Genomic DNA, 27787 nt, shown 5'->3' with positions numbered 1-27787 from the left:
TGCGAGAAGTAATGAGAAAAATGCAACGGAGATCCATCTCTCGTAGCACCCACCGGGACACCCACCCTTTGCCTCGTCACTCTTTATTTTCCTTTTTTTTTCTTATTCTTCCGAAAAATACCTAAAGCACCGAGAGATGTCCCTCCGTCTCTCTTTCGCGTGCCTTTATTTCTTGAAATCGTCCATGCGAAAAACAAGTCGTCGCGTTTCTACGGACGCGATGTTTGGAGATAAGAAGGAAAGAAGAAAAGGAAAAAAGAAAAAGGAAACACGCGGAAGGAAGATAAGACAAAAGAGAGAAAAAACATGGAAGAATAGGGACGAGTCGTACTTCACAACGGATCCTCGTCGAATGTTTTTCGAAAGCTGCTTTTCTCGCAGCGATAATCGTTATCACGGTTTTCTCTTTATCGATCATTCAAATTCGCCCTTCCTTTCTTCCTAGTTTGTTCGGTTTTTCTCTCTCACTCTTACACACTCTCCCTCTCTCTCTCTATATATATATATATATCTCTCTACGAGCAAACTTTTCTCGTTTGATCCACCGTGCCCTAGTCACCGTTTGAAAGCATTTCGCTGCGGAGACGCTATCTGTATATATCCATTATGACATCTGCAATGCGGAATTTGGAGTCACTTAATCCGCGTTGAAAATAATTTACCGTGCGTCGTAAGATCTATGAGATCTCGAAGGAAAAGCTTTATGATATTTCCGGCAACTGTCGATCAACGACTCTGATACGATCGAGATTCGTACGTTTCATTATCGCGAGATACGTAGGTTAAATAATCAAGCGCTGCACGAAACAACACCATGAGTCCAAAGAGAACCCACAACGCGCCCGCGATCTTACATCATAGATAAAATTCGTTCGTAGGAAGAACGAAAGAAAGTTTGTGAGAGAGAGAGAGAGAAAGATAAAATTCTCTCTTAATGTTTCATTCTCTCGTTCGCGAGGCTGTTTTTCAATCCTAATATCTATACCTGGCATGTTGAATACAATCGAATGGGCGATTACTATTAGGCGAGATGCACAATGCCAGTAGCAGCCGCTAGAGGTATGATAAATGTTCCCTCCTATTTAGCCTCATTCCTGGCAATTTGTTACTCCACGTGTGGCAGGAACGCCCCAAGAAAAGCGCGCGCCCCGAGCAAGTATCGATTCTATACTGCAGAGAGGCTGGAAGGGAGAGAGAGAGACAGAGAGAGAGAGAGAGAGAGAGTATTACGCGGTAACCTTCAATGCCGTACGACGTATTTTACAAACATCTCCAGCGTATATCTTCTCTTATTTTTCAAGAAGGTATTTTATAAACCATGAACATGCGCCGTAGAAAATGATGGAACCAATAAAAAAACAAGGAAAAGGAAAAACAGTGTAATAGAAAGCTTGACTACCTCAGCGGATACTAAGGACGTAATTTTTTTTCTTTTCTTTTCTCTCTCTCTCTCTCTCTCTCTTCTTATTATTACTTTTTTCTTCCCTCCGCCTTCGTTCTCTTTGATAGCGTAAAACAGAACGAAGAAGGAAGTACCGTGGTCGCGATTTTTCTAAGGGGACGTGCGACCGCGCAAAAGGTAAGTTTCCGTGAACGAGCAAACGAATCACAAAGAGGAGCCAAGTACAAACGAAGCAAACGATTCCCGTGGGAGATCCAGCCTGTAACTCCTCCTCTCTTTCTTCCTTTCGCAAAGATTCTCGAATCGCGCGACAGCCTACCCGCACCGAATGATGATACGACGAAGAGATGAAAAAAAAGGAAAGGAAGAAGAGGAAGAAGGTCATACAAACAAAAATACGTTTCACAAGCAATTTGATAAGAAACGTTTGTTTTTACTCTTCAACGTACTCGACCGTATTCTTTCTGTATTTTCAAGAGAGAAAAAAAATTCATTCACCTCGCTCAGGAATGTTCGTTAAGCAAACACGATAAGGTTTTATAGACGACTACCGCAAGAAAGAAAAGTGACTAGGCAAATGCGGTTTTCGTATCCCGCAAGTTCATAAAATTTCTATGAAGGATACGAAACGTGCAAGGGACTAATCAGACTTATAAACCGCATCTATGTAAACTAAAACACCTTATTCCCCCTCTCTTCATCGACACGAGAGCAACGGGCCGATAAATTACATCATACAGGATTAACGCGAAGGATTTCATCTATGCGTGAATTCCGCGAAACGGGAACGAGAATCGACGGGGTGGAAAATGCGTTAACCCACAAATATTTAAACCGTTCTGAAAGACGCAAGTGGATTTTCTCGAATACGTTGAAAAAGTTCCGATAATCTTCCAAAGGATAATATTCATAAATCAGCGGCTCGAGTTAACGAGGATTATTTCTTTGTAAATCTGGAATAAAGTAAGATTCGATAAAAAGTCGTTTCTCTTGCCGTAGTCTCAGCATTTTTCGCTAACGGCTTGCTCGGTGCAAAGGAACTCGATGCACCACGCGAGTCTCCAAGAAACCTTATCCCATAATTCTCATCTAGTCGCCGCCTACAAAAAGAGTAAAGGGAAGATAATGCGGCAAGTTCTCCGTACGCTTGGCTACCGCAAAATAAACGACTACCCGATGTAGTTACCTTTCCAACGATTCGCCTTTGGTCGCCACCTACGAGCTAGCGAGCAAACAAACAAAAAGTAAACCCGTATATACCCCTTCTTCCTTTTACGAACGTATCGAATCTAACGTTTACAAAGTAGAACGAATCTCGAAGCTCCCGGCCGTTTGCCTACGTGTTTGCGTCTACGATCGCGTACGATCGGTTTCGTGATTTCTCATTCGATCTTCGTATCGAACGTACGAGTTTCGAGCCGCATGCACCGTATGTGTTTTCAAACGACGACAAAGGGACAAATTGCTATGGCTGACCTTGCAAAAGTTGACTTTACCACAGTTTTGCTTTGATTGCGTTCCCGCCCGACTAATTAGAGATATAGTTAAACGTTCCGATCGTCGCTGCGACGTGTGTGTCTGCGTGTATGCACATACATACATATATACATATACATGCATATATGTGTGTAAATATATATTGAGAGAGAGAGAGAGAGAGAGAGAGAAAGATAATTACGAATCCATAAAAGGAGGCTAGAAATAATATCCCGAGATAAGCGTTCGTAGTAAACATATTTTCTACCCTTTCTTGGTCGCTGGATATTACTACATTAAAATTACTCGCAATATGTGTAACAAAGTTATTTTTGTTTCCTCCGCCCAAGAGCATGTCCCTAGATTGTTGGATAAAAATTGCTCGAAAATTAATTTCACGCGTAGAACGAACGTTCCGCAATGAAATTTTTTCTCTATTAAAAGCTGGCCACCGCGAGCAGCCCGCGCAGCAACCCTTCTTTGCCAAAGCTTCTACCTTTGCGTCTCTCCATCGACGTTGTACGCGCCACAAAAGAGCCCGAACCGGACGAATATCGAATTATGATAAACTCTCGAACGCGATCGATTATTCACGTTCGATTAAAATCCGATCGGCGAACGGTAGGTAGGTACTATTAATCGGATTCGAACTTTACTTGTAGGTACGTTTAATTTATTCGTTCGGACGTTACGTTCGTTTAAAAGCGGGTATACACAAAAGTCAGATTATGATATCGATCATTCTCAATAGAGGTGAAGGGTCATGCGAACGTCCATTCGCACGCGTGTCCATATTTTATAACATGCTCGAACTACTTCAACGATAATTCCATTCACGCTCATCACGTTCTAACGGAACGTCCCGTTGCCATTCGCGTTTATGATTCGCATTTAATACACTGGGGAGGCTCAGGTAACTCAATGTAATATTGTTACGTACAAATGGCGTGCATTCGTGCAGAGTTCTAGTGTAATTTAATATCGCATCAATGTATCGTTCGCAGTCGTCGTTCTCTCGAACGCGTATCGAACGGGAAAAAGAGAAACGAAAAATATGCTGTATTATATTCCGCCTCTTTCATCCTCCTCCTTCTCCTCCTCTTTCTTCCCCTCCTCTTCCCTCCCTTCTCCCGACATATTTTTATCGCTTTTAATGGGAGCAACGTTAATTCAAACAACGAATACGCTCGTAATACGAATGTGTTTCGTGTTTCGAGGCTCGTTGCTTTAAGAGAAGACTGGAGTTGCTCTCCTAATGCTTCGCTTAATCTTAATAGAACGAGATACGAAAAGACGGAAGAGAACTGGATGGGAGAGAGAGAGGAAGACTGGGAGAAATAGACGCGAGTTTCGCGCGACGAACACGCCTCTGCGTTATATCGGTGGAATTACAAGAGAGTTCCGTAATTTCGTGTAAACATTTACAAAATTGAACACGACGCGCGTTCCCTTCGTTTGCGTTCGCTCCGTCGATACGGCAAGCAAGAGAACGTTGCTTTCCGGTGTGCGTCGATCGACGTATTCGCTAATTCCTTCTCATAAATCAACGTCAACGCGTTGTATCGTAAATACGACTACCACGAGCGCTCCGCCAATCACGATTCTTGCTTCTTCTCTTTAATTTTTTATTTTTTTTTTATCTTTCATTTTTTCTTTTTATTTTTCTTCTTTTTTCTTTTTTTCTTTTATTATATTCTTTTTATCAAACGTAACGCATAATCCGAACAAAGTATGAATATCGAGCTCGACGAAAAGTCGGTCACGCAAATAACGAACAAAACGACGCACGCTAGATAATAACAAACCATTCGGACGACAAATCAAATGCCATCGAAGAATTAACATCCCTCATACGCTACACGGATGTTCATAGCCGTTCATCGTTGTATATTCGAAACTAATGCCGAGGACACTCGTCGAATAAGCGAAGCCTTCGACCGATTTAACGTTAATTAACGATTTTGCCGCTCGAAACGGTACACAAGTCCGATGATTTTTGACTTTATTAACCATAAATGTGACGCATCGATTCACCATATTTATCGCCATTTATTTACCCATCGTTACGTTACCTGTCCATTTATAATCTCCCTCTCTCTCTCTCTCTCTCTCTCTCTTTCTCTCTCTCGCCCTCGTTCGTTTTTCTTTTTTAAGTAAAACAAGAGTATCCTCTTCCGATGTCATCCAGAATCGTTTCCGTATTTAATAACGACGAAGAGGTATAGTTACTTTAATTACGAAGGCGAGTCGACTCCCATAATATTCGTGCAATTTTCTCATGATCTTATAAAAGCCTGGAACGCGATAACTCCGAAATGATCTTTCGTACAACATCGTAAAGTACGAAATGATAAGGGGATGTTATGAAAGGGCGGTAGAAAAGGGAATGCAAAGATCTGCATGAAATATTATGGATTTACGACTTCTTTCTTCTAAGATCCAAAGACCGCGTATCTCTAGAAAATATTTTATAGAAATAAATTCATAGATCCTTCGCAACGATCGATATCGAGATATCTACTACCGCTAAGTTTCCATACACGATTAAAAGAGAGAGAGAGAGACAGATGTTTCATTGCTCTTGCGGGTGTTATTATCGGAATTGAATAACATAGCGCGTAATCGAAATAGGAATGTGTACCAGTATCGTACGAAAGCCAGTTTTACATTTCCTGGCAGGGATTCATTTAATTTTCCATCTTCGTTCTTCTCCTCGAAAGAAAAAGAAATTTCAATTGGTAAATTGAGCCGTTTAATTATTACAGAACGGACGATCGAAGAAATTGCATTCGAATTTGGTTCGATCGTTGATAGGACTTGAAACGATGAGTAGAATAGACAATGAGATCTTTGCAAAGCCTCTTATAAAGACTACGCTTTGCGGCTTGTGTATCGTGTAAGCGCTTTTACTTTTAAACGTGTAGTTAATCAATGACGGGCGAACTAAACTCACGGTGATAATATCACGCTAGCGAAGCACGATGGTTAAATCGTACTTAATGATGGCTTTGCCGATAGCGTTATCGCAGTAGCTCACCATCGTACGAGCCACGTTAAACATTGTTACCGAATTTAACTCGTTCGTTACGTCGATTGCCAAGAGGTAATACCTGCAATGTATGTATAGCATAAGAGCGAAAACCACGATAGTTTTAAGCGCGTACAGCGTAACTATCGCGAACACGCGAGATCCCATCCATTCGTTCCTCACCTGTATAAAATAAAATTCTCTCTCTCTCTCTCTCTCTCTCTCTCTCTCTCTCTCTCTCTCTCTCTCTCTCTATCTATCTATCTCTATCTCTCTGCCTCGCATACTTACACACGCATCGTACACGCATATTGCGCCCAACGGCCAATAAACACGTACTTTCCAGTTACGATGATCAATTGAAATAACGCACGAAATTCCAATGATAATATCGTAACACGCTTTGATTTATAGCATACCTTTATTATAAAATAGGATATTATATTTAATCTCCGCGAACGATGAATCGCTGTAATGAAAATTAATTCGATTATCGTTATTACACTATTTCTCTCGTTTTTCTGCTCGCCTGCTCTTTATCCACAAAGAGATCCAATTTTTCTACCTCAGATAATAAAATCAAAAAAAGAAAAAGAAAAAACAACGGCAAAGAAAGAAAGAAAGAAAAAAGATTAACGAAAAAAAAGAAAGAAAGAGTGAGAGAGAAAAATAAAATACGAAAGGATAATTCGTTCCTCTCTCCTTGTTTTATTATACGTATCGTTACGTGTTTTTTTTATAGTACTCTTTGTAGAAACATCCGTACGGAGCTCTCTCTCTCTCTCTCTCTCTCTCTTTCTATACATACATACATACACACACACATCCTTTTTCTCTCTACACTTTCTCTATCTCTCGACGTAACGATTATCCATTATATTGAAAGTGTCGCAGGAAATAGAATTGCAAAGATATAAGTACGCATTCGAGTAATCTCGTAATTTTATCGCGCACAATACGAGAGGAGATCGTTGTACGAGAGGAGACGACGCTTCTCCTTTGTCCGCTCTCGCACGCGATCGTACAGGTTCTGCTTTTGAAAAGATTTTCGATATCGACGATACTCGCTAGCGGCCGATTTATCTTCGTAACCAGATTTCCCATGAGAACGTTAAGACGAATGGTCTAACTAGCAACAAATAGAATCGACAACGATGATTATAACAATAATAATAATAACAACAATAATAATAATAATAATAATAGTGAAGAACATCTAAGGGGAAGACGATAGAGCGGAGATTCTCTATTATCTATCATCTTCGAACTAACACACGCTACAATTATTTAGGTCAAGTAAATCGAAGGGAAATATCGTCTAACGGCGAGCATCCTCTCTCTCTCTCTCTGGCGCGCGCGCAAATGCTAAGATTCTCTTCTATCGAAACGTGGCATCGTTAACCCTTCTCGCGTAACCAACCTGAATACGAAATCAATCAGGAGAAGGAGCAAAGTTTCGGGCCCATCCGAATGCAACGTTCGAAATTAATCTAGACGTATATAAATCGAAGGAAACGCGCGTGGCGAGGTACGCTCGTGGTAAGAAAACTTTCCATCTCTTTCTTAAAAGATACTTTAGAAAAGGTACTGATCCTTCCCCGTGATAGATAGGGAAGTTCTGCTTGCTTGCTTGCTTGCTTGCTGGATACAGAGCGGGAACGCTCCCTCTCCTTCTTTCTCTCCCTTTTTTGCGCGCACGGTTAAGAAAAATTCATGAGACGGAGAAAAAGAAGAGAAAGAAGTGTACACGTATGTATGTAAGTACCTGCAACACCTGTGTCATTAATGGCGTCTACGTACACGTACCGAGTGTTCCGAGTGGGACGAGAGCCGACATTAAAATCGTCTTAGAAGCTGAAATAAAATGACTACGAGGAATAGGAAGAAGATGGTGGCAAGGTGGTCCGTTCGCTCCATTTCCTTGAAAGGACTATTGGAGCTCCTTTCCTTCATTCTCGAGCTTTCTCTTTTCCTTCTCTATCTTACGTTCGCTCTCTTCCCTTGGAATCCCGTCAAGCTGCGAGCCAAGGTGCTTTATCGATCTTCGTTGCCTGCCACTATGGGGTTCGGCTGTATTAGAAGGTTCATCTTTACCGCACATCACGATTTTCATCGATATTAGTGGCCAAGGATTCCTTAAAGCGAACTGCCTCGCCCTCGACTTTAGATATTTCATCGAAATACGCTTCGAACGCTTTGACAGACGACGAATCGCTTTTACGTATACCTATCCGATAGATCCGATTATCGTTTCGAAAGAAAATATATTTCAAAGATGTTACAAATCGCTCATCTTCTTCTTCGCTAACGAACGTAAACTACGCCCTCGAAATATTACGCACGATTAGTTCGAAAAAGAACGATTTATCCGAGCGTCGAACGCGATCTCGCTCCGACTGAACGTACCATTAAACTTAACAACGTATAATATCTCTTGTACATATTTACATTGCCCCTACTCTTATCTTCCTTTCGCGTCGTAATAGGCTTTCATCGAACCGACCGTCTTTCATCGAACGTCCTTCCAGAAGGACTTTGGTCCAAACACAATAATGACGCGTATTATCGTGTTACGCGTTACGATTGTTTTGACCTCCAGGAATTCATTTCTCGTGTTCTTAGAATTCCGAGAAAGGGAGACTCGAAACGCTTACGACTACTTACGTCATCCTTTTGGTATGTTTAATACGAGTCGTCCTCGTAGTTATTTTCTTAGAAGACGAAGTAAATTCGGGACGCTCGGTTCTCTCGTATCGTTCCTTTTTTCTGTCTCTCTCTCTCTCTCTCTCTCTCTCTCTCTTTCTCTCCACGGCAATGCAGGTGAACTGCAGCTATAGAAAGACTGCGACGAATTGCGCCTAAAAACATTACAACTCCCGTCAAAGTAAACACGATCTTTCGTTATCCTCTACGAATGGCTTTCGAAAGAATCGAAAAGTTCGAGCTGAGAGAACGAACTGTTAAAATATTTCTTACCGAGCGCATTAATCGCGATAGCTGCGATATAACCGAGTTTCTCTTTTCGTACGTTCGATACGTATCTCCTGATTTAAAATCTACGTTTGTGCGAGAGCAAAGTAACGTCACTATCGTAAGAAAACTATTTTTTGCTGCGCGTACGTAGAGATTGTAAATGGATAAGTATAGGTGAATATGCGACTGAAATAGATATCGATTATCGAATCGAACACTCGATAGATAAGAACCCGATCGAAATTATTTCCCGCTGGTACACCACTCGAACATTTTTACGCCGATCTTTCGAACGGACCTTCCCGATTTTTCTTTATCTTTCGTATCGACGATACGATCGTAAACCGTACGTGTTTATCACGAAAATATTCCACCATTACGGAGAATCGAACGAGTTTTCTGATTAGGACGGGCAATTAATGATAATCGAATTGCAATTACGTTCGATTCCTCGCATTATTTGTTAAACTCCCTACGGATCCGCTTATTTTGCAAATTGTCATCGTATCGACGAGTAAACGGGTTTATCGAAATTTCTGAACGCATCCGTTTAGAATTTGCTTTGCATCAATTTGCGCTTCCGTTAACTCTAATACGATTCGTTTTCGTTTTCTTTGGTGGTGAAACGACGCTTGTACTTTTGCAACACGTTCGTACTCTATTTAAATCGAGAGAAAGAGAAAAGAGCAAAAGAGAAAAGAAACAAAAAAAAAATGATTCGGAGATTAATAAGCGTTAAGGTACGGATCGACCGATCAAAAAAAAAACAAAAGAAAAAGAAAAAAAAGAAAAGATCGATTGGAGTCTAATCGATAAAATGAATTATTTAACAGCGATGAATCGTTAAGAAGGAGGAATCGATTATCGCCGGTAATTGTCCGAGTTTAGGTCGAACGTATTCGAGGAACGATCGATTCGTGGGAGATTCGAGTTATCGCGGAAATTGCAGCGATGTTACTGCAACTTGAGTAGCATTTGTCAGCTGTCATTGGTAGGTACACGAATGGGAAGCTGTAGTAGCATAGTTCCGCATCGTAGGTAGGGAGGTTTCGTACGTTGAATATGCATGACCGAGACGTGCAGGAGAGAAAGGGTGTAAGGGTTGGATACAAGGTTCACCGCAGGTGTTGTACCACCATTTGTTACACCGGTGAAATTGAAAAACGATTCGATAACATTTCGCTTTTCTATGAAACAAAACGAAGGATCTCGTATCGATAAATACGATCCAGCGCGATGTTGCTCGCGGATGCTCGAATCGAGCAAAACGATGTAACGACGAATAATATCGAATAGAAGCTGATAAGGATAGGTCCAAGTTCGAAACGCGGTCCCACACTCGAGTCGACTGTATTTTAAAAACGTGCTAAAAAATTCGCTTGGCTCTTTGCATCGAGTTTTCCTCTTGTTTTTTCAAACTTTGCATGAATCCGACGAGGAGAAACGAATCTCCGAGCTTATCCTTCTCGAATTTGAAACGAGGAGAATCGAGACCGGCGCATTGTTTACTTTACGTGTCCTTTCCCGATTCCTCGCGTTTGCGTATGCCGTCGTCAAGCTCGAAAGCATCTTACGATCGTATTATTTATCGAACGTTCCCGTCAAACCGTCGACCTTTTCTTATCGACCCGAATAAACGTTTCGATCGATTCATATCGCTATAATCTAAATCGCTATATTCCCGAAGTTTGCGCTTGAGTAACATCGTAGTAAGAAAGTGCATCGTCAAATATAAACTTGGTATAACGGTCTCTCTCTCTCTCTCTCTCTCTCTCTCTCTCTCTTAATACGCTCGATAGAGAGAGAGAGAGAAAGGGCAGGTTAGCTAAGTACGCAGGTACATATATCATTAAGGTCGAAGGAGAACCCGATATATTCGAAATCGATTAGCATAGCGTACGTAGAGCATTGTAGGTAGGATCTAGGAAGTACTTGTAAAGGTCGCACCCAGAGACCGTGAGCATGTCGGAACTCTCGGAATGTCGGTTAATCGGAACTTCATACGCTTGGAATCCATTTTGCTATTTCGCCATACGCGTACCAACTCTAAGCAAATGTGAAATGCGAAGACAAAGAGAAAAGCTTCCTTGCTGTTTATTCAGCATTTCCATACGGACCCAGGCTTGACCCTTAGCGTTCGTTATCTTTCATCGACTCAGCAAGAAAGGAAAAAGAAATTATTTTTTTCCCTCTCGGTTGAAAAAGCTGCAATAATCTCGACTGTACTGTAACGTGTAGGTATACATATGTAATATTTAGAATAATCGAATCCGTCGTATTTGCAACGTCAGGGTTTATCGCGAAAAATAAAAGGACAAAGGTCTCGAATCGAATAAAACCATGGTAAAAGGAAAGAGATAGAAAAGGCGACGATCCGAAGATGCAGCATTCCGTCGCAGACGTCGAGACGCGTCGCCACTCTCCTCCCCTACTTTCCATCTGTCTCTCTCTCTCCCTCCCTCCCTCCCTCCCCCCTCTCTCTCTGTCTTTCTCTCTTCGTATTACATATGTATGCCGCACATTCCAACGGAAAGCTCCACACTGCCAGGATTATGCATGATCGCGACGAGATACTACGATAAAGAAAGAAAAAAAAAGAGGAAAAAAAGTGAATAAAAGTCATAACGGATAGTAAGCTTGTTCGCTCATGAGGAAGTTTATTATACGAACTCAAAGACGTTTATATTATGTACCTAGATACGTATGTATGTATTTATACGTGTTATTCATGTATGTATGTATGTATGTATGTAGGTACGTATGTAACGCGTATAGAAATTCTTAGAAATGGGAAAAGCAACTAGGAGATGCGACTCTTTAGTAAAGTTCGAATAGTAGTTTACGGTTGACGAATGACGCTAGGAAATATCCCGTGGGATAGCGTTGCTCGAAATAAATCCTTTATAGAACTACGAAACAACGCGTACGACGAAAATATATCTACCACGTACATGCACGAGCATATACGAATATCATTTTTATCTGGGTATATTATCTCTCGCGAATGAAATAATTTCCTTTCGAAACGTCAAAGCCAAGAAATATATTACGAATGATGATCGAGTTAGATCGTCGAATCAAGTGATCGACATATACATGCGTATGTATATGATTTTAAATCGTAACGCCAAAGTAGGTAGTAACTCCCGAAAAGTTCTCCTTTCAAAGAGATAAGTCAAGCTCTTTCTCCTATCTTTCACGATCTATCAGCAAACGCTTTGTAAGTAATCGTAAGTAGATTTAACGCGGATACGCGTTATAGATTCGCGAAATTACTTTCCATAAAGTTCCAAGAAACTTCTACTTTGCGAATATATACCTCTCTCGGTCTATCTTTCTTTCTTTTATCGTTTACCTTTTCCATAAAGAAGAATGTAATTTCTACGTGAACACGATTAAAGGATAGTTATTATTTTTCTTACGAAATCGATACGAGAGAGAGAGAGAAAAGATGAACGTCCTTTACGATTTCGCGTGGTTAGTGTTCTAGACAATATGGAATATCAATCTTTCTCGGTGATCTTATTTTCGTAGCGATGTCAACTCACCGATGAAAATCATAAAAAGAAAGATAGAGAGAAATAGAGAGATTTCGATGGATCGAATCGACACTTTTGTCTCCGATTCGTTCGTTCGTTCTTTCTTTTTCTTTCTTTTTCTTTCTCTCTATTTCTCTCACTCCGTGTTTCAACGAAGCGTGTGTGTTATTGTGAAAAGAACAAAAAGAAAGCGAAAGGAGAGCACGATGCCTCTGGCATATCCAGAAGGTACATCGTGCGCTAAAGCACACAGTATCCTACCTACGTGACTTCACCACGCATAAATACGAGATGCCTCTCCGATGCCCTCGAGCTGTGCAACCTCCGACTTGTTAGAAGAACCCTTGCCCGCCATTTTTATTTCCAGAATTGAGATATCCGAACCATCGATCCTTATACTCGCGGTACGTCAAAGCGAGTTTTTTGTACGATGCGTTTTACATTTCTTACACATACACACACACACACAAATTACGCGCGCGAAACACTCGCGTATATTTTCTTCCAGATCGATCCCAACTGAAAAGGTTAAATTCAATTTCACCAAGAACGAAGATACCATCGATCTGGTCTTCTCTTTCATTTTCTACTTAAACTCTTGTTAAAGTACTCGATGCTAAATATAGAAATATATAACGAATATGCAAAGCGATAAAGGTAGAATAGGAGAACGTATAGAGCGGTTTGTTCATCGCGCAACAGGTTACGACTTTACCTACGTCGTCGTGTAATACATATACGCAGGAAAACATAACTGTCCTACCACTTCACATATGACGATCCTAGTAGTCGGCACTTGTAATCGTCAAATTTACATATATTATATCGCGAGCGATGTCATTTCAATTAAGATCGAGAACAATTAGGCAAACTTTCGAGATATCGAGTAACGAATTATACGCTTGCACGTCGCGCAGCTTTATAATCCCGTAACGTTTAGAGCCACCATTTTGTCGTTTGTACTTATATATGATCCTTTTTACGCGGACTCGACGGAATTTCAAAGAAACGATATACGAAAATATAAGAGCACGTTTGCGCCGAAACTCTCGAATACGACGATAGAACGAATGATTTGATGAAAAGTATTTAACTCGCGACGATTTCTACGGATTTTCGTCGTTCGAAGACGACGCGGAAAGATCGTTAAAAAGAGGACACGAGATGGTGTGATTGGCAATACTGTTTCTCTTTTTTTCTTCTTTCATCGATCGCGGAGCGAACAATGGATGATCTAATGTCCGAAGAGGAAAATCGGTAGCAAACAATATGTATATCGATTAACGTCGAAGAACGATAAATAGAATGCTACAAAATTATTATCGTTTAAACATTTTTAACGAGAACGTTCCATTTCCACGACCCAATCATCGTTAAGCAAGACAATCGAGGATTGGTTTGATTGGTCCTCCTTTATCGGCGACGTAATGCTTCGACCAATTGCGTGACGAACGTATATTTCTCCCAACGAATTAGAGAAGTTATTGGATAGAAGATTGCACGAGTCTCTCTCTCTCTCTCTCTCTTTCAGAAATAACAAGTTACCTACGCGCGCTTTCTCATTACGCCGGTAAGTCGTCGTTTACGGTAGCGATTAAAAAGAGCTTCCGTCTTATTTGTCAAAGTGTTAATCTTTAATATTGGTTTAAGTTTGTAACGGTGTTCGAACTCGTAGCTTGCAATCGTGATGCAATTTGCGAAGAAAAGAAAAGAAAGAGACGAGAGTCGTGTAATTCGACAAGGACAAAGGACGTTTCGATGGAGGATAAGACGTAATTAACGGCGACGATCGGTACGTTTAAACGATTTATATTTCGTCTTTCTTATGTTTTCATTGGAAATGCGTGAAAAATAGAAAGGAAGAAAAAAGAAAAGAAACCAAAATTATAGAAAATAGTGGAATGTGCAATTGTACGTTCGTTACTTGTCGAAATATTCGTGGTTCTCTTTGACCATCTTTTTTCGTTCTTTTTCTCTCCTTCCCTTTTTGTATTCTTTTTTTTTCTTTTTTCGAGAGAGGCAATGATTTGCCGTCCGTTAGAGAAAGGTTTGATTCCGGTTGACGGCGTGCTAGAATCGGCTATACGAGGGAGTTTCAGCAAGCCTCCTCTCTCTCTCTCTCTCTCTCTCTCTCTCTCTCTCTCTCTCTCTCTCTCTCTCTCTCTCTCTCTCTCTCTCTCTCTCTTCTCTGTACTTCCGTTGGTTCGCGTAGGTAACAACGGTCGATGCTTGTCCGATGTATGCAGGAAAAGTATTTGGTAGAAACGAGTTCGGAAACGTTAGGTTCGCAATAAAGAATTTTGTTTGTCGAACTCTTTAAACCCTCTCGATGGATATCTCGTTTCTTTTTTATCGTCTTTTTACGAGCTACGATTTATATATTACTTACAACTTTTTCAACGTCTGATATATTAACGATTTAATGTATAGTAAAAAACGAGAGAGACAAAGAAATTATACTCACCGCGCTATTGGTCAAAGGATTACGTCGCCAACAAAGGAGGACCAATCGAACGACTCTTCTTTATCCGTGCTTAACGATCATTGGATCAAAATAATCAAGCGTTCTCGTCGCGAAACATTTAAACGACGTAATTACGTACCGTTAAAACGAGATATCTCGGTTCGTTATACCTTTCTTTTTTCTCCTTTTTTTTTTTCTAAAAGAGAAAAAACAATACTCGAATATTATTACTTTTTCAATGAAAGTTTCAGAGTTGGAGGAAACCAGTAGGACACGGTTCTTATCTTAGAGGTTAAAAAAAAGTACGGTAAGATAATGTAGCAGCCGATCCATCGAAGACAAATAACTTTGAATTCCAAAACTGTTTTAAGTTGTTTCAGACGCGTTTTAAAAGTTCAACAAAGTTTGGCGAGTTTCTCGAACATAGGAAACCTCGTTCTCTGTAAACATAAACGCGGGAAGTTTAAAACCTTTGGAGTTTCGGAAGAAAGGGAAATGATTATTAATACTTTAACGAATTTCTAACGAGTTTCGAAGGAAAGAAACGATCGTTGATAGTTCGTGCGTGAATGCACATTTGATTTCCACGATATAAATGGAATAATCATTTTCTTTCGGTTCCTACAGTTATCGGCTTAATTTTCTGTCTTATAACATTGTTTCTTTGTTCTTTTCTTGTTCTGTTTTCGTCGCATCGAAAGCATTTGCGAAAACGTGCAAACGAGGAACGTTGTAACAAGTTCGAAACTTTAAATGAAACGATAGTAGTTTTTTTTATTACCGTTTTTATTACTTTCAATAATAAAGTTGAGAAAAGTCATGGTCAGTATTTGCCGAACTAAAACACGATCTGATAAGAGCGATAATCGAGAATATTGAATGAGAAAACGTTGAGATTCTTCACAAACGACTTTCTTCGCTAAACTTTTTCCGTTCCTTCCTTTTCGTTTTTTTTTTTTTCGTGGCCTCCTCCGATATCTTCGATCGCTTTTTTCCCTCCCTTTTTTCCTTCGTCTCGACCGCGATCTCGTTTTTCTTTCTTTCTTTTTGTTCTTTTTTTTCTTTTGTTTCTTCCCTTTCTTTTTCTTCAAAATATTCAAACGATACCACGTATTCTCCCGGTAGCAAGTAACCCTTTTAAAAAATTACTTTCTAATTAATTGATTTCTTGCAGGTAATCCAGGAGATTAAGAAAGTTGGTTCGTCTATCTTGGAGGTTTCGTTAGAGACTATCCTGAAATTCAGCGAGCGATCAGTTTGTTGTCCAAGCAAAACTTTGACGCATAATTATCGAAAACGATTAGCCAAGGTTGGATATCCGAGAGTACCTTGTGTAAGTCGAAAGTGAAGCAACTTGCATGTAGATAAGATATAATTTACATTTTATACCCTATATGTATATCTTATGAACCATTAACGAACTTGTAATATCGTCTTTGAAAGTTGACGTTGAGAGATTTGCTGACCGTTAACCGTAATCGCGTTCGCAACGCAAGCTTTACACGTCATAAAGCTCTTTCAAGAATGAACCTAATTAAGCGTTTATTTTGTTTGTAGGAATACAGAGTCTAGCGATACGGCTAATTAAACGAGCTTCGTTGATTAAGCACGTTGATTTTCAATGTTGTGTACGCGTTACATCAATGGGCATATTATACAGTAGGAAGGGGTTATTGTTGCTAAGTTGGTCGTATTTCGAATCGAGTCTTTCAATCGTTATTATATTTTATTGTTTCGATTCTATTCAAAAAAATATACATCTTCGGTTTTCCCTCACATCGAAACGAGGAGGAAAGAAAGAAAAAAGGACAAAGGGGTCGGTAAAAAGTTTGGATATTTCTTGTTTCTTCTTTTTTTTTTCTTTTTTCTTTTTTCTTTTTTCGGACGAACGAATAGACGACGACACAGATGTAGTACCGGTCGCTGCTGCAAAAGAAATTTTTTGTTTTTGTCGTCAAATTCGAAAAGCTCCGCTATGAGAACGATCGACGGTCCAAGCTTTTCGTTTCGATTCGCAGTTTAAATATCCGGTCTCTCTTGCCTAGAATTTCGAGTTTAGATAGTCGAACAAGGTATCAATTCCAGACAAGAGCACGTCGGCTTTGGAACTACCTCCTATTTCCACTGGAAAATTTCACCTCAAAGCTGTATCCGATTTACGTGGTAAAGCTTCGCATCAAAGTGTGTTCGCGTTACATTTCGATTCTTTTTAGATTGTTTGCGATGGAATATGCGAATGAAAAACTGATGTATGCATATTTTCTCGCGCGTTCAACTACGATCATTAGCTTTTTCAAACGATTTTCGAAGCTCTTTCTTCTACGAGTTCTTATACGCGTTGATCACTTTTCGATGCATAGTATTTGTGTGTATATATATATATATTTTTTGCTCTCACGAATGTTTTATCTAGCCAAGTTTAATGGAACTACTTAAGCGAACTCCTGATTAAATTTTAACAAAGGATGAGAATATCGTAATCTGTTGATTGCGATATTACGAATACAGACGAGCGTACAGCGTTGCTGATGCATGCTCCGTAAGGAACACGAAACAATGGAAAATGCTCGGTATAACGTAACGAACCGCGAACGATCGATCCATTGAAATTGTATTTATACGCTTTTTGTTTGTCTCCTTGATGTATGTACTTTTAAGTCGTTGTTTATAATCTTATAGGTGCAGTCTCGTGCGTGCTTCGTAAAAGAGAAAAAAAAATTCGAGTAAAAAGCTTAAAGACCGGTAAGTAATGCCTTTTTTCTGTTTTTCTCTTCTCTTTCCTCTTCTTCTCCTTTTTCTTTATCTTTTTCTTCTTCTTTTATTTTATTTTTTTTTTATATTGCGTTCTTACGTAATTCTGGTCGCCTAAATTAGATAATAATCTTCCCATATTTTCTTCCAGCTTTTCCAACGCTCGCCAACTTTATAATTATGAATGGTGAATTCCATGAATTCTCGCAGGTGTTTCGTAAAATATTCGAAAAAAAGCTGGAGGTGGAATTGTGAAATATTCTGCGAGGACGGTCTTGATAATGCGATTCTCTCTTCGAATTTTTGAAATTAACTGCAGGTATTACTACTTTCGGTCTAGGTTATAACGAGATTCGAAAGTTAGCTACTCGAAATTTGAAGGAAAAGAGATAGATCGAGTAAGTAAATCTTTTTGGATTCGGCCGACGTTTCTTACATTCTTTACTACGAATTTGAGTTCTAGCTCGACGAAATCTTCTTGCAGAGGTTATTCTCGACGACGAGGACGGAGAGATTAATTTCCCACAGCTTTCTCGCTTCGGTACGTTTCACGAAGCGATTGGATATATTTTATTACTGGCAAAGTAGAAAAGGAAAGGAAAGGAAAGGAGGAGGAGGAGGAGGAGGAGGACGACACGTCGTTTCACGGATATATCTCGCTGGCCAGGAAACACATTTTTCCTCTGATGATGTAATTCTCGCATTTCCATATCTCGAAAGGCGAGTAGCGACCGATATGAAATTTCTCGCGGCGTACGTCTCTCTCTCTCTCTCTCTCTTTTACTTTCGCAAGCTCGTACGCGAGACACGTATGAAGGCTGAAAGTACATTCATCCAGCGTGTGATTTTTCCCTCCCTTTTCTACCGTTTTTCTCCCTCCTGCATCAGGACACGACAGTCGAGTACGTCGAGATGGTTCTTTTATTCCCGCACACGTTCGCCTTTGCCTCGTCGCGGCTGTGGAGAACGAGAGGAAGAAAGAGACGGAAGGAGGGAGAGAAAGAGCAGGCGACCAATCATCCGAGTTTACACGGACAACCCTTTTGTTCGTGCGTCATTGAAATTCCTTGCAATTACTCGGAATGTACGGAACAGAATATGCGAAGGCACGTACGACTTCTTCGACGTTTGACTACGCTCCGAATAGATTCGAAGAAGAGGATTCGCGGCACTTCCAGAGAAACCACTGTCCTCTTTGCCCTTGTTTCCAAATTTTCGACAAACCTTTCGTTCGACCACCCGATGCTCGTCTACTTTTCGTTCGTAGGAAACGCGTCTATGAATTAATATCGGCCACTGACTTTCATCCTTTGTGATATATTCGTACTTTACCGAACGAGCGAGGCTGCTGCTATCGCTGTTGCTGCTACTACTGCTACCAGTACGATACAACTACCGTTATATAACAATGCTTGTTCGCGACTAACCGAATTATTCCGAACAAGCGCTTCCAAAATCCTTCCACTATTTTACGCCAACGTTTCTCTTCCTCTATCTCTTTCTCTCGCGCTCTCGACATTAAATTTATCTAGCCACGAGACGCGCCTGATTGTGAGTTACGCGAAGCTCTCACGCGCTATACGTTTTCCTTCCTTTAATTTCGACCTGGCTCGACGAATTTTATAGAAAATATTGTCGTCCTCCCTCGACCCTTGACCGATCCACTCTTTTTATTTATTTATTTATTTATTTATTTATTTATTATTATTATTTTTTTTTTAACGACTTTCCATTACACGTAAAAGCGTAGAAGGCTGATCGTTGATTTGTTGTTATGCCATTAAAGTCGTTTGCATTCGATATAAAAACATATCTCTGATATCTATGCAATGTATACACATATTCCTACTCATTAAACGAACGAACAAACGAACGAACGAAACAGGATACTCCATCCATCGTTCGCATTTTATCGCATTGTGTATTGAAACAATACAAATTTTCCTCCGTGAATTGAGGTTAATTGATACGCGTCGTGACGTTTTACTTTTGAAAATTTCGCGTAAAATTTCAACACCGAACATTTGCCTCGTTCTTCCTAGTGAATCGATTACGTATCCACTGATTGAATTTGCGAGCGATCGCTGCGTTTGCATAAACTAGTTCGTTATGACGAGTGTTCGTTGAAAAATTATTTATTACAAACAGATTCATATTTTCTGTAATCGTTTGTCATCGATTGATCGATTTAAGACTCGCTAAAGAAAATTTATTATCTGCAATTTTCCTGCGGTTCGCAGTTTTATTTTCATTCGGGACTCGCGTTTATCACAAAATTATTTATATCTCGATAGTTTCTAGTAACGTTCGTATTTGTTTCATTTGGCGCTTCCATGTAATTCTTGTATCTGCGCGGCCATTAGGAAGGTGGCGCTATACGCATGCGCGATGCCGATCGCAAACTCGTCTTACCTTTGCGCAGGCACGAAGGACGACCATATTTGTTTCGGCAGCGACACGGCTACGACGGGGTTCTGTATCGTCCGCTCCATTACAAGGTAATTAATAGCTTATTATTTTACGTAGATCTTGTTTCACTGCATAATCGCAACGCCCGACACGAAATATCTATTTCTTATCGTTTATAGCTCGCTTCGATATTCCGATCAAGAGATATTTGCGAATATACGATTGGCGTCCTACTTGGCGTTCTATTTCGTCGTACAAGTTTACATATTTTTCTCGAGATACCGATATTTTCCGCAGCTTTTAACGATTATTTAGTTGATTATTTATAACTCGTTAGTCGCTACCGATCAAATTGCGTACGATACTCTGCGTTCTTTCGCTGTTGCGTATTTGTGTGTGTGTGTATGTGCGTATTACATATTTGCATACGCGCGTGTGTGTGTGGTGTTTTTTGTGCGATATACGATATTCAAGATGGCTACGAAGAAGACAGAAGATACAAATTTCCATACGTTCATCTAATTACAGAAATAATTACTATCGAGATTCAGTAAAATATATCGACGTCGTGTGTTTGACAGAAGGATATAATTTATTTGTTTTCCATCGATCAGTTTTTACGTCGTATTAATTAATATTTTGCAATTTTCATATTTCAACGAGTTCCACGGCTCGTATCAACGGAGGAAGAAAAATACTGTGATCGGAAGAGAGGATGACACGCATAAATGGATACGTCGCTGCTTTATATATGGGTAAGTCGTAGCAGAGAAATATTTTTAAGAAATACTTTTAACGATATCGAAAAATACTTATTGTAAGCATCGCGAGAATAAACTACTGTGGGTATTGTATCGCTTGGAGTTTCTTAGAATTCGTTCCAAACATAAAGAGTTCGAAAACATAAACAAAACGGACTCGAGCGTATTCATCGCAAGGTATCGTTTAATTTTTTTTGTACGTTGGTGGTAGGTTTCGTCGTACGTAAGATTTCTGCGTGTGTGTATATATATACATATATATATGTGTGTGTGTACCGTTGAGCCTTTTACCGCGACGATTATAAACGGAATATTTTATTATCGAGTGTTAAAAGTTAAGTGTATCAAATCGTAGACGGTTGAAAATTTTTGAAGAAAGAGTCGATTTTACAAAGTATTGCAAAGTAATCTCGTTATCGTTGTTATTAACGTTTCCTCAACGATTTGGTTTACGTATACGCGATCGCGTACCTTAACGATCGATATCGCCTGCGACGTATTTGATAATTTAACGTACGCGGATCGTAGCGAGTCGATATACTTTGAGTTCGTCTTTTTTTTCGAGCCGCATTTCGTTGAAAATTATTTCTTGAATTTCTTTTGTTGCAACTAGTCGATTGGACCGCGGACTGTGTGTTTTTAATTTCAACAGTAACGTAGGTGGAATAGATATCGCGCTTTTATTTCCAACGTCGTGATCGCAATCGAGAGCGATCTGCGAGTGAAAAGGGCCGAGTGAGAAAACAAGGAGCGAAGCTCGGCTTCATATACGGGCTCTTAAACATTTGAGTGCGTTCGCATGGCATATATTTCGTGTACATATATACTCGATGTATATACTCGTTCTCTCATCGACTCCACTCCTTTTCTACGTTTTCACCAACATAAGAGACTCGCCACGAGTGCGTCTACTTTATTCTCTTCCCCTATTGCTCCTTTTCACGCATTCTTCCCCCTTTATTCGGGTCGCTGTACCCGCGATAATTTCATTGCTTTTTTATTTTTAATTTGTTTTGTATCGTTTAGCAGGATACGAGGACGGATCGTACGGAGAATGAAAGTGGAGATACTTGTAACTGGAAAATGTCTTAACGGTGGTGTCTCCCTTTGGAAAAAAGTACCGTTGGAAAAATTTGGAAGCACACGTGTGGCGAACGAGGAACGGTCGTACGAGAACTACGCTCTTAAAAGCTCCAGGAAAATTATCGCGATCTACCAGTAGGAGGATCGTGGCGCGAACGTTTATTTTGCACTTGGTGAGTTTTCTCGTTTCACGATGTGCGCACCGCTTCGAAATTGAATTAATGAAATTACCCTTGCGGCCCTTCTACAGTTACCCCTCGCGTTTTATTATTATTTTTCGTGCTCGCTAGGGAAATGGGGGTGGCCCTTTAAAGGACGACTTTTCTCTCTTTCTACCTTGCGCATGTAAGCGCGCTTATACATATATACCGTAAGAAAGAAAGTTATTTAAAAGATAGCTTAATCTTTGTAGTCGAAAATGTCACTTGAAATTACATTGTACGATCTAATGAAAAAATGTCAGGAATATCGTGCCGTGCGAGATGATAAGAGAAGAAGATAGCTCCTTCTTCTTTCTTTTTCTCTTTCTCTCTTGATATTGAACGAGAAATCAATTTTAGCACGGTAGATCCTTTTCCAAAGACGACCCAATCAGCGGCGATGCCGTTGCTTGGAAAAACGAAAAGAAAATCTTTAGACTCTGCCAAGTCGTTAGCCATTGAAAGAGAGAGAGAGAGAGAGAGAGAAAATAAAGAATCCTTCCCAGCCGGCCTCCGAGTAATCGCGTCTTTTTCTCGAGCGAAAGCGTAATATTCGTCCCTATGGTGTAGACGAAAAGGACGACAACTTTTTCATTTCGCGATGTTTGACCTCGGATTAATTTCCTTCCTTACTTGCCGTTAAGGTGAATATGCGGATAAACGTAGGGATATTGATATTTCTTCGTCGAAATATACCTATGTGTACATAGTGACACTCACGTGTTGCATACACAGGATATATAAAAAGAATACTTTGACTTTGACCCGGAAAGAAATAATTTTGTATCGGTCGGCGCGTTATTAATTCGTTCGAAAAGAAATCGATTTCGTAGATCGATAGTTCTCTTCTAGTATGGAACGTATGTGCCTACATAAAACCGAGCGTAGAATTTTTATCGTTTGCTTGCAGCGGCATGTCGGCTCTCCCTCTGTATAGGCTCTCTACGCTTTTTCCTTTGTTTTCTTTCGGAGGACAACGCTCACCGACTAGGCTCTCGTGTTCCGCGATTCGAACGAGTGTGTCGGGAAACGATAACGGCGAGTAAGAGAGAGAGAGAGAGAGAGAGGATTTCGCGTAGCAGATAAATCAGGAATAGAACGCTGCTAGTCGAAAAAGACATCTCTAATTTATAGACTAAATCGTACACGTAACGCGTATTCGTGCCATTATAGCGCCATTATTGGATCTCTGAGCGATAGTAATTACAACGGACGCATCGTCGTTGCTTCTATCCTCGTCAATGGCGCAGCGCCGCATCGATAATTAAATTATCGAAAGCATCCACCATTTCTCTCGATACATCGTACGCGTTCCTTTCCATGCCAAGCTTTGACGTTTATTTATTAATAAACGAGATAAACGAGCTTTCGTAGTAGCTGTAATCCGCGTCGAAGGAATGCGCCAGCTAAGTTTGACTTTCGAGAGGTATCATCGTGCTTATACTTTGTTACAACTTGGAAAGAGTAGTTATTTTTCTAAAGAAACGGTAATAGGAGAGGAATGAGAGACCGAGAGAAGAAACGACTCGAAAATCTCTGGATTACGATTTATCTACGCGAAGATATTAAATTCCTCGATAGAGATGGGGCGAGGGAATAAAATAGTCGTGAGCATAATTTTCTGCACAAGTGGAAAGCGCGCGCGCGCGCGAGAGAGAGAGAGAGATAAGAGTAGAGACGCGTCGAGGCGTTGAGATTTCTGCGAATTTCCGGATTTCGAATCTTTAAATTTGCTCCACTCGTTGAGACGAAGACGATATATATAGCTGATTTCTCGAGAAGGAAATTTCACGTAGGTTATTCGTCTCGGATTTTATTCGGCGAGTCCTTGGAGAAACGTAGGATCGTGGTACGATGGTAAGAGATAACGATTCGCGATGCGATAAAGCGTTTACTTTGATACTTCGCGTCGACTCTTCGACTCGTATTTCGATTCGGTCAAAGTTTCGAGACAAGTTTGTGCGGCATCGGTTTATATCGTAGTTTTCTATGATTCTATGTAATCGTAAGATTACAAGCGTAAGATCTATTAAAGTCGTATTAAGTAGCTTACGCGGAGGTCATGGTTAGTCGGAAGGGTCATAAAACGGTCGAAACGTTCCACGCTCGGAAGGATCATAAATCGAGTCTGGATAATGATCCATAATGGATAGTCGAAATCTCTTTCCGCGTTCCTCCTTTCTTTGGCTCTCGTTCATACTTTCGGTATAACCTGTTCTGCATAAAATAGGTGCGACCTGGTGGGTGAGACCACCGGCATAACGATTATTCACGCTTACCGCCCTTTTGCGCGTTTCGCGTATTAAGTCCTTCGACGTGAACCGAATTCCGCTTTTCGAACGTGGCTACGGGACTTTCTTCCTCGGCAGCCATTTTCTCTTTCTCTCGTTTAAATTTTTCAGCACGTATTTCGCGAGTCTGGCTGTGTCTGGCTGCGAGTAACGATAACGTTTGGGTAACTTTAATATATCTCGTCGGATGATTTGCGATCGTAAATGGGTGGTTGCCTTCTGCGAAAAATCTTCCTACGTATATGCCCCGATGCCTTTTAATACCTCTCTCGACCGTTCTTTCTTCTCGATTTACTAGGAGAAAGCTCGAGAACGAAGGACACGTTTTTCATCCTTCCACTCGTTCCATTTTTCCACTCCGGTTTGATCCCCAGCGTACGTTCTTCGGGGACTTCCTCCTACGCGATATGCGACAACGTAGTTGTCGAGGGAAGGAAGTTTTCGAGGAGAGAAGCCGATTAAGAGTCAGCTAGGAGAGAAAGACGAGAAGAAGGAGGGTGGCAAACGATAAGGACTTTCCGAAATCCAGCAGCGAACTCTAGTTGGCGCATTTGCTTCTTGGGATACACCGCGAGCCGCGCTCTTCGTTTTTCTTTTTTAACTTTACTTTTTGACCTTCTTTTACACTCGACCGCACCCTCGTTTCCTCCTCCTCCTCCTCCGCGAACTTCTTTCCCTTCCGCTTTCTCTTTTCTTTTCCTCGGAAAACCCTTGAGAAAAGCGCCTTCCAAATTTTCATATATTATGGGAGTACTAGACATTGTCGACCGAGCCGAGCGGATGCATTTTTATCTTTTATTCGGCGACTTTACCAATTTCTTTTTCTTCCCCCTTCTTCCCACGCTGCTCATCGACCAGCCATTTTTCGGTAGGATGCTTTTACGTCTTTGAGCTTTTGTTCGAAAGAGATCCTCAATTGCCGACGTAAGACGATTTATTTTGTCGAGCCGGAGTGCTATTTTCAAAAGAGATTGTCGATTTCCACGATGGTCGTACGATCCTACCGAGAGTATAAAATAGTTTAGAAAGTGCTTCCGGATTTCTGAATCTCGACGATTATACATATATCGATCTTGATTTTCTCTGGGTGTAGTAGCTACGAGAGAGAGAGAAAAGTCAAGTCGAAGGTAATACGGACTGCGCGATAGAAAAGGAGAGAAATAACAGAAGGTTCTGCCTGCGTTAAAAATATTCTATGTAGATTTACGATTTCCTCGAATATCTTGTCTGATATTCCGTGTTCCATTCCTCTTCCCTTTACTTACGTAGCATCTACACGCTCGAGAGCTAACGGAATTGAAAACATAAAGCTTTCGCAGCACCATTCGATTTATTTCTTCCGAAGGAATCTTTTTCCCCTCGACAATTATTCGAAAGAGATCCGGTAAAAGAGGATAAACAAGAAAAGAAGAAGAAGAAGCAGCACGAAACGTGTATCTTCTATCCGTGTAATTTTGATAATATATCCCAGCGTACAGGAGCATAAACATCCGGTAGCGTCTTAGGACCGATACACCCTTCGATTTTCCTGATCAACGGCGCCACACCTGTTGGAGATGTTTTTCTCATGGCCAAGGCGAAGTAACGCGGAAATTGATTCGAAAGGTCATCGATCAAAAGTCGCGTTTTCTGACCCGTCTGCCTTCTCCTCCTTTATCCGCGTTTTCACGGCGTAACACAGCGCAGAAAATTTCTCTCTCTCTCCCTACTCTGCTCTTTTCTCATCCTCCTTTTTTTTTACTTGAGAACGTTGACAATTTTTCCTACAAAGAGCTTCCGAATATAATAGCCATCTATTTTCGCTAATGTTATGGAAATGAATCGTTCTAATTGTAAATGGATAATCTAGCCGTTCTCTCTTATTGGATTCTCCTCGTTTGAGTTGCCCCATTGCCGTGGACTGTACATCGATCCAAAGCTCTCGGAGCTTTACATTCAGAATCGACGATCGGAATTTCACGATATCAGAATAATTCGATGCTATCGTCGTCGGTAGAATAGAATTAATCTTCCTCCCGCCTTTTCGGCGAACGGAGACGGGTCAGTATTGAAACGGCAAGATTTCCGTGACATTATTAAACGTGGAGGATCGAAAGATTATCGATCGAGGGAAAATTCTCGTGTAACAGCTGCGAAGAAGGGATGATCTTTCGTCGATGTATAGATACATCGCGCGATTTATTACATATAACGCGCATAGGCAGTCGTTGAAATTATTTTTTAATATCCATTACGTCGGACATAAAAATGGTCGATCGTTAAATTCTTCGTGTTTTTGCTCGAAAGAATTATCTTTGGGTAAAAAAAGCAATTATATTAGCTATGAATTTAATATCTGTCGAGCGACCTTGATTGCGAGTCGAATGCATTCACCTTTCTCTCATCGTTTCGTTTATAGCTTTTTTTACGGTGCGTGCTCGCCCACTTTTTTTCCCTTTCCCCTTCGCATCTCTCGTTCGACGTACGTAAATTTAGACAGATGTTCACTATGTTTTCAATCGAATCTAACTGGCAGGAATGTAACTGCAATTCTCTGTCGACTTTTTTCTTTTTTTTTTTTAACACGTTCGTCAAATTGGTCGTTATTATTTTTAGTTTACGAGAAAAAATAAACGAAACTGTGTGTGCTTTAAAAATTACGATATCGAGCAACGGTACGAGCGAAGAAATGGGAAATCCATTATTTCGACGAGTGTGACGGTGGGTTTAGCGTTAAACATTGCTCGTTCTAGCGAGTGCACGGGCACAACGGCGCTGATATTCTCTGCCAACTAACTTTTGTCCTCCGGAAGGTTCGGTTACGCGTTAGACGCGGTTAGAGGGTGTCTACCCTCTTCCACTCGTCGAACGTACTTCGATTTCGGCTTCGACTTCGCTACGGTTTCTGTGCTTCGACTTTGCCTCTAACGTTTCTTCTTACTTTTATTTCGCTGAAATAAAAGTAAGAACTTTTTTTTTCGGTTTCGCGTTTTCTTCTCTAGCAGTCTTTGACGATAAGAACGGGACGAGACCGTTAGGCTACGATGGTAGTAGTGGGCGGCGATGGCAATGGCGATGAGGACGTTGGCTGCACCGGTATTGCAGCGTCGAAAAGAAACTTTTTCGTCGGTTAGCGTAATTACATTAAATATGTAAATCTGCAGGCTGCGTCGATGCGGGTCCACCGGTCGAAGTATAACTTTTTTTCCCCGAGTATTACTAACTCGCGAGAAAAGAATTTCCGTCACGTTCGATCGGGATTTTTTTTTTTACTTCATAGACTTTCTTTTTTCTCTTTTCTTTATTGTTTTCTCTATCTATCTATCTATTTCTTTCTTTCTTTCTTTCTTTACTTCTTTCTTCGACTAACTTCGTTGTCTCTTCCTATCCTCCGGAGAGCTTCAACGCGGTCGCAGCGATTGTGCGACTAT

General features: G+C 40.6%; 2 protein-coding genes and 1 long non-coding RNA gene across 6 annotated transcripts in view; 2 read left to right on the top strand and 1 right to left on the bottom strand.

Annotated features, from left to right (window-relative positions):
- The window catches only part of LOC127063891 (dipeptidase 1-like), a 59444-nt gene that overhangs the window by 29074 nt on the left and 2583 nt on the right, over window positions 1-27787 (bottom strand). The gene's annotated exons all lie outside the window — the stretch shown is intronic.
- LOC127063901 (uncharacterized) lies at window positions 14114-18272 on the top strand. Its single transcript, XR_007781508.1, has 5 exons — window positions 14114-14210; window positions 16057-16215; window positions 17562-17624; window positions 17785-18031; window positions 18118-18272. It is a non-coding gene; the product is annotated as an uncharacterized LOC127063901 (long non-coding RNA).
- Window positions 19969-27787, top strand: part of LOC127063894 (C-type lectin 37Db-like) — a 70540-nt gene continuing 62721 nt past the window's right edge. The window contains exons 1-3 of one of the 4 annotated variants that reach the window (XM_050994188.1): window positions 20029-20131; window positions 20706-20797; window positions 21833-22059. The gene's annotated coding sequence lies outside the window, so the exon portion shown is untranslated. Of the gene's footprint in view, window positions 20798-21829; window positions 22060-27787 lie in introns of all 4 variants that reach the window. The other 3 variants (XM_050994184.1, XM_050994185.1, XM_050994187.1) reach the window with 3 other exon arrangements.

Source organism: Vespula vulgaris, chromosome 5 (assembly GCF_905475345.1).
Source record: "Vespula vulgaris chromosome 5, iyVesVulg1.1, whole genome shotgun sequence".
Lineage (NCBI taxonomy): Eukaryota > Metazoa > Arthropoda > Insecta > Hymenoptera > Vespidae > Vespula > Vespula vulgaris.
This window is presented reverse-complemented; position numbering and strand designations above follow the sequence as displayed.